Raw genomic sequence first — 12998 nt, 5'->3', positions numbered from 1 at the left:
AGAACTAATATGTGCTTATTATCAAAGAATTAAATGTCAAAGTAAAATAGAAATTGAGGTATTCTAAAATTCTGCCTCAAAACAATAATCATTGTATCATAATCCTGGTAATATTCTTCCAGAATGTACTCTAAATATACATATATGCTACGTTAATAGTACACAAGCACTGTGCAGAAAGGAACCCACACTATGTGATGGTCTGCAAATTGCCTTTTCATTTTGAAACATTTCTTGGCCACTGTTTTACATCAGTTTCCATGTGCCTCTCTGGTTCCTTTTATCTGGAGAGTCTCAGACTTTGACTTGGTCACTTAGGGTCTGAGAAAATGAACAGGAAGCGACTGGTTGTCTTTCCAAGGGCTTAGTGGCCAGGGTCCAGGTGCCCAGGTTGGTTCATACTCTTTTGCTTATTGCTTTTCCCGGCATGGAGGCCATGTTCACCAACCACATGTGCTGGTGTGACCGGAGGAATCATGTGTGGAGTCCTTTTTGGGTGGAAGCTATTCCATAAAGTAGAAGAACAGAGCCAGGGCTATCCTGTGCCTGCTGCAGTTAAAATCCTACCACTCTGCAGAATTTTCTGGAGCTTCCCAAGATTGGAGGAGTTATTTCACCATTGTTCAGAACTGTGACCCAGTCTGTGAAACTGTGTAGTGGGGCTAAGAATACAGTCAATATCTTTTAAGTGGTGTGGTAATGCTACGGGATGTGGGTTTTGTGTGTGTGTGTGTGTGTGTGTGTGTGTGTGTGTGCGCACATATGATCTCAGCATCTGAGATCGAGCCCTGTGTTGGTCTCCTCAATTGGCATGGGGGTGGGAGTCTTGCTTGAGATTCTCTCTCCCTCCCTCTCTGTCCCTCACTCCTTTCTCTTTCTTTCTAAAATAAATGAATCTTTTTAAAAATAGAGGTTATTATAGTCTGTAAATAGAATTTTTTCTCACAAATCTGGAGTAACATGAAGATCCAAGACTGATTTTCTGCTCTGTTTTCCTGTCTCCTCTGTGAGTAAGGGCTTGTGCTGAGAAGACCCAGTGTCACCTTCCCAGGGAATGACGAATCCTATGACGCTCAAGGTAAACAAGGATATTAGCTTCCAGCTGTGGGGAGACTAATCTCTGCGGAAAGGAAAACTGCAATCTGAAGGTGTTGTGGGTGTTATTATTTTTTTTTTATGATTTCATTGCCTTGCATTAAAATATTATATAAGACAATCTATCAATTATCTCATATTAGGACAGTTTTTCACCAATTTAACAGAGCAATTCTGTTCACCTTTTTTCAGGGTATAGTACAAAGTTTAACAGCCAGCAATTAGGACAAAGAGGCTCTGGGGAGCCTTATTTCTGTCCACGATGCATACATCACCCATGTTTATTGGCTTCATCCCTGAAACTAAGCTAGGCACCAGACATGTCCTTTTATGTCAGAATCAGGAGATGCATTTCCTGGAGCAGCGATCGCACATTATTTCATGCGATGGAGAATTATGTGAAGCAAGTGACGAGGGTACACAAAAAAAGACCTTGAGCCTGACCCTTGATTTTGAACCCTTACTGACACATTATGATGCTATTTTCCTTGTCTAGCATCTGGGCAGCAGACCGCTGGAACCTGTCTGCTGGCCCATGTCCTGGGATCGCTCCGCAGTCCAGCTTACGGCGAGCTCTGGGGCAGGGAGGGGAGCACTGTCCCAGTCAACCTGCACCTGGAGCAAGGTTCTGAACACAACAGGAGAGTGCTTGGCAAACTTTGCTCTGTCACTTAGACTTAACTCACTTGGAATTTCTTTCTGTTTCTAGTGTGCTTTCTGAAAGGAGTTCAAGAAACAGAAGCAATTTGAGATTGGGGTTAAACCTGGCTCTGTCTTCACTGCAGGTATTTTCTGTATGTATTTTTTTTTAAAGATTTACTTATTTATTTTGGGAGGGGGAGGGGCAGAGTCAGGGGGAGAGAGAGAATCTCAAGTGGGAGACACCTTGATAAGCACGGAGCCCCATGCAGGGCTCGATCTCATGACCCTAAAATCACGACCTTGGGATCATGACCCGAACCAAAGTCAAGAGTTGGGTGTTTAACCTACTGAGTCACCCAGGTGCCCCTCAAACAGCTCTTTTTTACAAGAATAATTTGGAAAGTGGGGGGAGAGTCTCCTGGCTTTGGATTAGGCAGAAATGATGACACTGATTGTTACCTTCTGTTCAGGGAGGGGGGTGGAGTCGAAGATGAAGGAATGGCAGTCAGTGTGCAAATGTTGGGACTGTGGCAGTGGATGAGAACACATTGTATAGTTCAATGGAAAGTGTAGGAGCCAGAGTTGAATACCAGCTCCTGGTGCCACCTTTTCTGTTTTTTTTTCTTTTTTAAAGATTTTATTTACTTACTAGAGAGAGTCAGAGAGAGTGACAGAGTGCATGAGCAGGAGGAGAGGAAGGAGCAGGCTCCCCACTGAGCAGGGAGCTCGATGCGGGGCTCAATCCCAGGACCCCAAGATCATGACCTGAGCCGAAGGCAAACGTTTAACCAACTGGGCCAGCCAGGTACCCCTTTTCTCCCTTTTCTTTTCTTTTTCCTTTTTAAAGATTTTATTTTCATGGTGCCATCTTGATCACTGACAACCACAAACCTTCTTATGTGACAGAGCTGTGGTTTGAACACAGACTTGGATATGCCAGCCTAAACTTGGTTATGCTGAGACAGGGCCAATAAAAGCTGAGAAATTGGCTTAGTCTTCCTGAAGATACAGGCTACACATGCAAGTATATCATAGTTGTTATTTTTGAACAGGCAATAACTCATTAAAGGAACTTTTTTTTATCATTTTATCTATCATTTTCATTTCTTTTATCTCATTTATATATTTACATGTTTCTATATAAATACATATTTATATATAATAAAAATTATATATTTATCCATCATTATTATCATGGTAATATAATATAATAATATAATGATATCCATTATTATCACTGATTAATATTATTAATGGAAAATTTTAATCTAGAACTTAACTATATTCCATGCAAAGTGCTTTTTGTGCCTTATCTCATCTAATACACACATGTACACAAACAGGATCTGATAAAGCAGATGCAAGCATCATCCCCATTTTACAGGTGACAAAATTAAGGCTTTAAATACTGTATAGCCCAAACAGTCTTGAAAAAGAACAAAGTTGGAGGACTCCCATTCCCTGATTTTAGAACTTAACTACAAAGCTGCAGTAATTGAAACAATGTGGTTCTGGCCCAAAGACAGATATGTCGACCAACAGATTAGAATAGAGAGCCTAGAAATAAACTCTTGTGTTTTTGGTCACATGAACTGTTGACAAGGGAGCCAAGAGACATGCAATGAGAGGAAAGACCATCTTATCGACACATGCTGCTGGGGAAACTGGGCATAAGCTTGCAAATAATAACCCTTACCTAACGCCATATACAAAAATTAGCTCCAGTTGGAGCAAGGATCTCCACATAAGAGCTACAATGATAAGACTCTTAGAAGAAAACAGGACAACAGCTTCATGAGGTTGGAGTTGGCAATGACTTCTTGGATGCAACACCAGAGGCACAGGTAATTAAAGAATTGTACAAACTGGACTTCATGAAAATTAAAAAATTGTGTGCATTGAAAGACACGGTCAATGGAGGAATGAGGCAACCCATAAAATGCGAGATGATATTTGCAAATCATAGCTGATAAGGGATTAATATCCAGAATATAAATATATATATACATATATATATATTTATGATTAAAACACAACGACAGGAAAACTCAAACAGCCCAGTGGACAAAGCACTTGAGTAGATGTTTCTCCAAGGAATACACACAAATGGCTGTTATTCACATGAAAAGATGGCACTAATTAGTAGGGAAACACAGACAAAACCACAATGAGATGATGCTTCACACCTGTTGTAGGACGGCAATTATCAAAAAACAAACAAACAGAAAATAACAAGGGCAGAAGAGGATGTGGGGAGATTGGAGCCCTGTGCCCCATTGGTGGGCACGTGTTCCAGTCATTGTGCAAAACTAGTTGGTAGTTGCTTCAAAAACTAAATATAGGATTATCATAAGGTCCAGCAATTTCACTTCTAGATATATATCTAAAAGATCAGGTGAAATCTCCAAAGATCCTTGTTCACTCGTGCTCAGAGCAGGATTACTCATAATAGTTAAAAGGCAGAAGCAACCAAATGTCGAGGAACAGGTATACAGAATGTGGTGTACGCATATAAGGGAATATTAATCAGTCCCCAAAGAGAAGGGAATTTCAACATATGCTACAGCATGGATAAATCTTGAAGACATTATGCTGAGTAAAGTAAACGGTGAACCAGTCACCAAAGGGCAAATATGGTATGGCTCCCCATATGGGAAATGCTGAGAGTAGTCAAATTCACAGAGACAGAAAGTAGGACAGTAGTTGCCAGGGGCTGGGAGGAAGGGAGAAGACGGAGTTAGTGTTAATGGTGTGATGGTTAATTTTATGGCCACGGGGCTGCCCAGATATCAGGTTAAGCATTATTTCTGGATGTGCCTTCGAGGCTGTGGAGAGCCCGGACTAATATAAATGGATACAGGGTTTCTGTTTTGCAAGGCAAGAAGGGTTCTGGAGATGGATGGTGGGGAAGTCTGGATCGTGTATAATGCCACTGAACTGTGCCTTGAAAAACAATTAAAACGATAAATTTTATGTTATATGTATTTTCCCATAATTAAAAAAAATGGGGGAACAAAAGAATAGCGCAATTTGCTCTCAGCCACACAACTAGCAGATGATGGAGTTTGGATTTAAAGTCGGAATTTTGGAACACTGAAAAAAATAAAATTAAGGTGTTAAAAAAAAATAATAAAGCCATGGCTTAAATAGCTATGTAAAAAAAAAAAAAAAATTAAAAAAAAGAAAATAAAGTTGGGTCTTTGGGATTCCAAAGTTCTGATTCAACACCAGGCAGTGGGTCTGTCTGTGGGACTGAGGCTGATCATAGGTTGCTTTATAGAATATTTTACAGTTGAGGTGGCTGGCTTTGTGCCCTGCTACTCTGAGAACCCTGGGAAACAACCACCCACAAGGCAGAGAGAGCGGGGGCTGGGGTTGGGCCTTGGGGAAGTCTGCACAACCCCAGACGGGAAGCCATAGGGATAGTAAACAGGTGGGGCATGGACCCTGGTCACCATTCCCTCTGTGTTCCCCTACGTATCTGCAGCTTCCCAAGCACAAGGCTTTATCTGCTATGGCCCGTGGGAGGTGGGGAGGATGGAGGCCATTCCTGACCCCAGGCTCCTCCTCTCTGCAGCTCAGCCGCCGTGCCTTCTGCCCCTGCTGCAGAGCATATAAGAAAGAAATTGGGATCTGGTGGGGGAAATGACCCAAATGAGATAGAAATCCCTCACGGCACCTGGAAAATTCTACTGTCTAAGTGGGAATATGAAGGATGGTGACAGAACAGATACCAAGTTCACAAATGTGGGAAAATGTCTTTCTCTGTCACCCTCAGTTTTCAGGGACAGACACTGGGACAAGGTGCCAGTAGCTTTTTAGCAACCGCTGCTGATGTTTTATGAATCTACTGTGTGTCAGGTAGCCTGTTGTTTGCCCTCTTCCTCCACCTTCAGGAATAGTGGTTGGAAATTACTAGTTGGTTCCTCTCTCCCTTGGGTCCCATGACATACCACAGAACTCCCTCAGTAAATTACTTTTTTTTTTTTTTTTTTGCTCAAATCAGTTTAAATAGATTTCTGTTACTTTCAAGGGTCTGTGACTAAAGTGGTTCATACTCATTTTATAGATGATGAAGCTGAAGCCGGAGGAATTTAATACACCCAAAGCCAGCAAATGGCAGTAACAGCCCGTGACCCCAGGTCTGTTTGGCACTAAGGTCAGCCTTTTCTGTGTGCTGCCTCCGCAGGGGTTGTCATCATAGGATGTGGTCCAGTAGACAATAGCGTCACTGCTCTACCCGGAAGGGAGAGGAATGGGCTGTGCAGGGGCCTGAGGTTGGCGACTGGCCAGGCCTGCCAGGAGAGAGTGGGTTGGGGGTGGAGGTCCGTGAAGGGCATCCAGGAAAAGGCCCACCTTGAGGAAGAAACTTCTAAGACAGAGGCTCTTGGCACTCAGAACAATCTGTTCAGCCTTGACCCTTCACCATCTAAGGGAGGCTTCCCTTCTAAGTTATTAATACCACAAGTACTGGCACAGGTCTTTCTTGGATGTAGAGTTTTGAAAGTAGGATTAGTGATAAATATTTTATATTGAAAATCATTAGCTTGAAGGCAGCTTTTGGCTGGAAAGCTCTAGGTGGATTTTGATTTCCCACTTTCTATTCCCTGTCCTGCCCGCCCCCCATACACACCTAGGTGGCAGAGTCCACATGTGCTGAGGACAGAATGTCCCGGCTGAAGGACAGACAATCTATCCGAGGTGCTTTTCCCAAGCATACAGATTCTACTCTGCAACACGTAAGTCTCAGTCTGGGTTGTTGGCTCCCTGAGGGGGCTGGACCACCAACGCTGCCAGCAGGGGCTCAGGGCTCTCCAAGTGAGGGCAACAGTGGGCAGCTCTGGCCTTGGAGAGATTTTATACACCACCCGAAGGACAATCTGTGTAGTTGGAGGATACCTGTACTCTGTGGGAGGAAGCCTGCTTTGCCCGTTTTCTTCAAAGAAAACCAGACATGTCTCTAGATATGGAGACAGCTTTTCTTACTGGTTGGGGAGGGGGACTCCAAAGGGTTTGCTGAGGTTGGCCTGAGCAGAGCGAACTCACCCCTTTGCCTGCCTTCTTACCTGGACTGTTCAACTGGAGGCAGATGCTGTCAGAAGCAAGAACCTTTCTGTTGTGGTGAAGCAGGTGACATCCCTCTCCGTTTCCTGTCTCCTGCCTTTGTGCGTTGGTGACTGACCTGGTTCCACCCTGTCCTAGGCTGGTACAGATTTCCATCCCTACTCTGGTTGGCACTCCGAGATAGACCCATCCTGGCCTTTCTGAAAACATGGGGACATAAAGATATTGTTGTATAATTAAAAGAGTGAAAAAAAATCAGTACCCAAGACTCCATATTTAAAATATCCGATGAACAAAAAATGCTAGCGCCGTGACTCGTCAGTTCGACAGTCGGATCTGTGGACCGTGGCTGAATCTCCCCTAATTCACTCGTCCTCAGCCCTGAGGCTCGTGCGAAGGGTAGACATCTGAGATATCCAGGGGGCCAAGCAAGCCATTCATTCTCCTCTCCTCATCCCTCAGGAGGACAAGCCACTTTAATTGGAAGAATCACAAATTGCTGTGTTGAACCGAACCCGTATAGTAAGTAGTCTTAGTAGAGAAACCCTTGTAGATTTTAGCTTAAATGGGCCTTTCAGTGATTTTGAATTATGATTCTTGTCACAGTAAAGAGTAATTCAGCTTCTGAAGTTTTTTTTTTTCTTTTAAGATTTTATTTCTTTACTTGACAGAGACTCAGTGAGAGAGGGGACACAAGCAGAGGGGGTGGGAGAGGGAGAAGCAGGCTCCCTGCTGAACAGGGGGCCCGATGTGGGGCTCCATCCCAGGACCCTGGGATCATGACCTGGGCTGGAGACAGGTGCTTAACTGACTGAGCCACCCTGGTGCCCCTCTGAAAGTTTTTAAAAAGCATCTATTTATTCATAGAGCAAACGTTTGCTGAGCACCTAGTTGGTGTCAGGCGCTATGCGGGGTCCCGTGGCTGGCCCTGTAGCCGGTCAGGGACCATCCGCCCTTGCAGAGGGTCACTGCTTAGGGCAGAGAGCCAAGTAGGTGAACCCTTGCAGGAGGGAATATGCTCTCCTGCAATCATGGGTTGTATGGGCGGTGTAGCTAGAAGGACTCAGGACTCCTGGGAAGGTGTGTGGAGGCCAGGTGTCTGTGTTCAGACCTGGCAGGTGACTGGGAGTTAGCGAGCAGCAGGAGGACGGTGTTACAAGCAGAGGGACGTTAGTGGCAAATGCCCAGAGCTGAGAGAGAACATGGCGCCCACTTCAGGGACTGAACTTCACTGTTGGTGCTGGGGGGGATGGAGGGTGGGGAAAGGGATAAAATGGTGAGAACTTCTTCTGGAGAGACAAGCATGAGCGAGATGACCAAAGGCAGAGAGAACATGGTCAGAAATTTGGACTTTTGTCCTGAGGCCAATGGGGAGCCACTGAAAAGCTCTTAGCAGGGAAGTTACATGATCCAACTGACATTTTAGGAAGATTGCTTTGGCTTCAGGATGGGAAGTGGGTTGGAGGTGGTGGGGAGAGTGTGGGTGGGAACCTGCTTAGGAAGCCATTGGAGGGATGTAGGTGGAGGTCTGGGAGCCTGAACCAGAGAGGAGAGGGGGCCGAGCAGGCAGAGGGAATATATTCGCAGCAGGAACCATCCATTAGACCGACTATGGGAGGGAGAAGGGGTGGTGGAGGGTGATCCCACGACTTGTGTGTGAGCAGATGGATGGAAGTTGGTGTGATTCTCCAGGAGGTGGGACACGAAGAGAATCAGACTGGGGGTGGTGGTGGGCTGGGTTGCCGTGGGGAGACGTAGTCACACTGGTTTTGGACAGCTGAAGCTCTAAATGATAACATCCAGAAGGCAGGCAGCCCTTCTGAAGCCACAGGAAAGGATGGTGAGGCCCATCACCACAAACCTAGTACCTAAAGACGTAGGGCCAAAGGTGCTGGCCCAGGAGAATGGGTGCATGGAGCAGTGCAGACAAAGGCCTGGGACAGGACTTCTCAACGCCAGCACTGCTGACACCTGGGGCTGCGTAATTCCATGGTGGAGAGTGTCCTATGCATTACGGGGTGTTTAGCAGCATCTCTGGTCTCTACCAGTAGAGCTCCCTACTTGTGATAGACACGATTTCTTCTGGTCATTGCCAGATCCCTCCTGAGGCCTGAAACTGTCCTCTCTTGAGAATCATCGGCCTAGGACAAAATAATGAGAAACATGGATTTTTAGAAAATGGGAAGAACCTGAAAAGGAGAAAAGGAGGAACCTGGGAAGGAGACTGGGAAGCAATGGCCAGAGAAGAGGGAAGAAAATCAGGAGAGTTTGAGAAACTAGAAAGTATTTAGAGGGGGACGAGTGGGTCAGAGCTGTCAAATATGCTGAGAGGCTGGGGACGAAGATGAGGACCCCACCAGAGGTAGGGTCAGGATGTGGCCCACACAGGAGGTGGCCTGAGTGGGGCAGTGGGGGGGGGGGACAGAAATCAAGATGGCGAGGCTTTCCTGTCAGGAGTGTGGGGGGCAGTGGCTGGAGAGGGTGACTATGGACGGCACTTTCAGGAGGCGGGGCTGGGGACAGGAGACATGGCTCTGAAGGCGGTGAGGGATCCCAGGAGCTTTTGGTTAAGATGAGAGAGACTTGTCCCCGGGCCAGTGGTGCTGGGAGGGGTGGGTGATGAACGTGGGGAGAGGGGAGGGGTGCAGCTGCAGGAGCGATGGAAGCAAAGGACAGGAGGGGAGGGGAAGCCAGACATGGGGGAGGGAAGCCGCCTCTGTCTGGTCCTGGGAGGGCAGGATAGGAAGCACAGAGGCTGAGGACATTCCCGTATGGAGGCTTCTGTTTACCAGAAAAGCAGATGAGCTCATTTGCTGGTGAGGCCACAGAGGTGTGAGTGAGCAGGGGAGTTGGAACAGCTGTTATTGGGAATGGGTGAGAGAACACAACGGAGAGACCAGAGTGTGGGGAGGGGGTGGCGGTGGAGGGTCAGAGCTGAGAGGCAGGTGAGGCTGGAGGCTGTGGCTTTACAGAGATGCCAACCTTCAGAGTCTGCAGCTTCCTCTAGCACAGCTCAGTTGCCTAGGGCTGGGGTTCCATGGAGGGACATCCGGCAAGGGAGCAGAGGCTGCCGATAAGAGGGGTTGATGGGATCACTGAAGAGTGTGAGCCCCTGAGGAGAAAGTGTGCCAAGGGGTCCCACTGTTCCTGTCACCCCACCAAGGACAGAGGGCCCCAAGGGAAGCATTACCAGTCCAGGGTCCTATGTGCTGTCTGTCCCACTCTGGAAGAGCCGGGGGGCAGAGGGGACTGGGGCCCATGTTAATCATTGGGCTATTCCTGATGTTTTCCCCATTTTATAAGATCAGTTCTGCTTCATGATCCAACTGGTTCACTCCTGTAGGTCACATCTAAAGACCCCACTGGCCAGAGGTGTAAGGGACTCACTCCATGACCTCAGCCTGTCGGATGACCCAAGAGCTGTGACCAGAACCCAGTCAAGTCTCAACAGCCTGGCCACGTCCAGGGTTTTGTGCCCCAGTGCCTCTGTATTGAAGCCAGAGGGATTGTTCCAAAAGCACTAACCGGAAGGTGCCCGTTCACCACTTAAACCCTCCTGTGGTTTCCCATCACATCAAGAATGAAATGCAAACCCACTGTCAGGGTTTCCCTGAGCTTGGGCTCTGCTTCTTTTGGAGCTTATCTGGCTTACTCTCTGCCTCATAGCTGTACTGGCATCCACTGCTCAGTCCTCCTACCCCAAGGCCTTTGCATGTGCTGATTCTGCAGGCGGGGACTACTCCCCCATCTTCCCAGGACTGGCTCCTTCTCATCATTCAAACTGGCTCACATGCCATCTACTCAGAGGCTTCTCTACTCAGTGTCATGCCATTCAGAGCTGTCCTCCGCAGCCAGGCACTCCTGATCACATTTCTTGGCTTATTGTCTTTATAGCATTTACTATGGTTAAAATGACCTTGTTTTGTGTTTGCTCATTTACTGATCGTCTGTCTCTCCCATGGGAATGTCAGATCCCTAAGAGCAAGGACAACGTCTAGTTCCATGCTTTGCCCCTAGGGGGCAGCGCAGCTAGGATCACTTAGATGGTGAATGATACTTGGACAGTGTCTCGCACACATTCAACATCTGTGGGGGGGCGGTGCTGAGTTATTACACAGGATTTCCTAGAGTCCAACTGCAGCTGCTTTGGAATAATCACATTTCCTATGATATCACAAAGCTGTTTGAAGAGCACCCATGAGCATCTCGTCTTACTTCCAAAGCTCTCCTGGAGGGTGGCTTGGAGGCAGGTTCACTCAGGTGTGAACGAACGGTCAGTCTTCCAGAGGAGACTCAGCGCTGCCCTCCCGCCAGCGTCCCCTCCCCCAGGCCTATTGTCGTTGCCCTGGGAGCACGCTGGAGACAGGGGCAGTTTGCCAGGAAACTTAGCTCCAGCCTTTTGCCGTCTAATTCAATGCATCCAAAGATCAACAGAAATATTACCAAATCAGAAGCTGTGCTCAAATCCAAAGCTCACAATTAGCGAAGGTAAAAGCTTCCTGAGCTGCGTTGGCACAAGGTCTGGAAACAGCCCTGAATGAAGCCACCTAGTGTCCGACAAAGGCAGTCGTTTCTACCCAAACGAAACTGGAAAGATCCGCCAACTGCAGTGCTCCATCTGGTGCACTGACTGGGTGTTCGGGTTCCAGCAGTCTTAAGTCCCAACACAGCCTTAGATGTGACCTGCCCTGCTAACTGAGGAGACACGGTTAAGGGGCGGAGATCGCTTCCCTCTGTTGGAGGGCTCGAGGGTGCTCCTGAGATTATCCAAAAAATGACGAAGAGCTGTACCATCCCCTGCACTCTTGACCGTGTGTATTGAGAATGCTTTTACCCTCCTAGATCATTCGTAGGATCAGAATCTGAATACTGGGAAAGCACACCTTGGGAGAGCCATTGATCCCTGAGAACCCAGGAGGACTAGCATCTTGGGATGAACACCCGGTGAGGTGCCCCCTGGGCAAGTGTCTACCCCCCCCCCCCACCCCGCTCATGCCCAGCACTGGTTCTGAGGGTCCCAGATCAGCCACGGCTCTGTTTCCCACCTGCCCACAGGACGAGACTGTGAACCCAGAGGCTTTGCGTGCTGGCCAGGGCTGTCACGTGGCTGCGAGTGTGCTTGCACGGAGCCGGGAGGGGAGGGCAAGGCATGCCTGCGGCAGCACACAGCTGTTCGTGCTAACTCGTCAACCCTGCATGTGGGGTAGCGGCGGGAATTTCCTCCTTCAGTGGGTGGGAACGCAGTGTCCCCGGGGCTCTCAGGACAGCACTTGGGGTCCCAGGTGAGGAGTCCTAGCTGTTGGGTGTGGCCCACATTAGCTGGACTGAGTGGGGGGGGTTAGGAGAGGGACCAAGGCGGACCCCCTCCCAGGAGGAAGCACCGGGGGAGACCCTGCTTAATTGGCCTCCGGTTTGGGTTCATGTAGTTGGATTATTGCCCGGGCTGGGCCTTGTTAAACCACAGAGCCTGGTTCCTTTCCTTTGTCACACTGGGGAATGACCCTAGAGGAATGTGGAAACTAGATTAGCAACAAGGTTCAAGGTTGGGGAAAGCAGTTGCTCACATAAATCCCGGAGTGTGAAGGAGGGGTGGGGGCACTTTGTTATTTTATTCCATTTCCTTGTTTTCACTTTGTCCACTCTAGCCCCAACTACACATAAGAAAAGGGGTGGCCTTCACTTGTTTTTAACCCAACAGATTACAAACTGGAGGGCAGGGATGCCACGTCCCCAGATAGGATTGGCACACAGCGATGGCACGGGGTGCCTGGTGGCATGGGGCAGTGACAGGCCAGGCAGCCTGGTTTCCTGCCCCAGCTCTGTGCAGTTACTGGGCCACTGGTGGGCTGTTATTCTGCCTGCCAGCCTCAGTCTCCTCATCTGTGAAATGGTCCTAACACCTGCCCTACCATCTCATAGGATGACTATGAAGATCATACTGACCAACTGCGAGGTGTCGGAGGTCTCACCAAGGCTTCTGCTTCTTCTAGACCACTCCCAGGAAAGTGATCACCCAACTATGCTGTGATTCGGAGTACAGGGCTTTACAGAGTAGAAAGCCAGGATGTAGCTTCATGGTTTTCAGCCATTTTCCCTAACTGATGTCTGGGAACTCTGAAGCATTCAGGGCCCACCTGGTCTTCTGCGGACCACCAGGATACTGAGATCATGCTGTCACACCTGGGATATCACCCCAC

At 48.0% G+C, this 12998-nt stretch overlaps 1 long non-coding RNA gene across 1 annotated transcript in view; it reads left to right on the top strand.

Annotated features, from left to right (window-relative positions):
* The window catches only part of LOC131813500 (uncharacterized), a 52699-nt gene extending 47002 nt beyond the window's left edge, over window positions 1-5697 (top strand). Inside the window, exons 6-8 of the long non-coding RNA XR_009346849.1 lie at window positions 1016-1078; window positions 1805-1889; window positions 2372-5697. This is a non-coding gene — a long non-coding RNA (uncharacterized LOC131813500). The remainder of the gene's footprint in view (window positions 1-1015; window positions 1079-1804; window positions 1890-2371) is intronic.
* Window positions 5698-12998: the final 7301 nt, after the last annotated feature.

This window comes from Mustela lutreola, chromosome 13 (genome assembly GCF_030435805.1).
Source record: "Mustela lutreola isolate mMusLut2 chromosome 13, mMusLut2.pri, whole genome shotgun sequence".
Lineage (NCBI taxonomy): Eukaryota > Metazoa > Chordata > Mammalia > Carnivora > Mustelidae > Mustela > Mustela lutreola.
The sequence above is the reverse complement of the archived record's forward strand: the minus strand, read 5'-3'. Positions and strand labels throughout refer to the sequence as shown.